This window comes from Pediculus humanus, genomic scaffold, assembly GCF_000006295.1.
Source record: "Pediculus humanus corporis 1103172108194 genomic scaffold, whole genome shotgun sequence".
Classification (NCBI taxonomy): domain Eukaryota; kingdom Metazoa; phylum Arthropoda; class Insecta; order Psocodea; family Pediculidae; genus Pediculus; species Pediculus humanus.
The window spans coordinates 489330-490761 of record NW_002987764.1 but is presented as its reverse complement, the minus strand read 5'-3'; positions in this window follow the sequence as shown (position 1 = coordinate 490761).

The following is a 1432-nucleotide window of genomic DNA, read 5'->3' as shown; positions in this document are numbered from 1 at the left end:
ACATTATCCTTATCGCACATGTGTTTGTTTGTTATCACGTGATCGACAAAAGAAAAATGACGAAACGATGGTGAGACAAAAATTTGTAAAAGAGACAAAGAAGATTTGATTCCATCGTGACTTCTCCAGGGTAAAAAAATAAAAAAAACTCTTGCGAAATTTTAATAATAATAATAATAATAACCTCCGGGAATCGGTACCGGTTATCGAAACTACCTTCCCTTCCCCTCACTCCCTCCCCTCCCGTACCTGAGTAAACGCCCGATAAGATCCCATTTTTATGTTCGCCACGATGATAACGATGTAAAAAGGAAGTAGGCGGATCCCTTAGAAAGGTTGCAATCGCCATTTTTTTATTTAATAATAATAATAATAATAATAATAATAATAATAATAATAATAATAATAATAATAATAATAATAATAATAATAATAATAATAATAATAATGATGATAATAAATAAATATAGAACTATAAAATAAAAATTGTTTTTTTTTTTTTGTTTTTTACGATTATAGACACAATATTTGATACTAAAAACGAGTTTTATAGCTTACATATATGGTCGCGAATTATTATCATTATTATTATCATCATTATTATTATTATTATAAAATTCGAAAAATCTTATTTAAAAAAAAAAAAATATATATAGGGATTTCGTAAGTTATTTAAAAAGTTTTAATTACGCGTTAAAAATATAGCGCGAGAGCTATAAATTAATTAATTAATTAAATTATATAACAAATTACATGACTCGATTTTACAAAAGACAATTATTTATTATTATTATTAGTATTATTATTATTATTTAATTAAAAATTTTTCTTTTTTTTCTATTAAGAGACGTGTAATTAAATTAATGCATTGCTTTTAAAAAATTAATAATAATGATGATGATAATGACGATGATGATGATGGTGATGGTGATGATGATAATGATGATGGTGATGATGATGGTGATGATGGTGATGACGATGGTGATGATGGTGATGACGATGATGATGGCGATGATGGTGATGATGATGGTGATGGTGATGGTGATGATGATGGTGAGGTTGACGATGACGATGAGGGTGATGATGATGATTTGATTTTTGCCGAATTCTAATGATGATTTTCGTTATGTTTAGCGCTATAAATAAATTTTTTTATAGTTTGTCAGAGTAAAATGATAGACAAAATATAGCGCGTGATAGTTTTTTAATTCTTATTATTATTATTTTCTTTACCGTAGATAATAATAAAATCTATAATTTGTGATAATAAATGAGAATAAAAACTGGAATCGATGAGAAGAGAAATGTATGTATGTGACCGGTCAGTTCAATCGGTTAATGACCTCATTTTTAAAGTTTCTCGTGGTCTTTACGTAACGAAAAAAAAATTGACTGGGCGGTTTAAAAAAAAAAAAAAAATGTTGCAAAACGA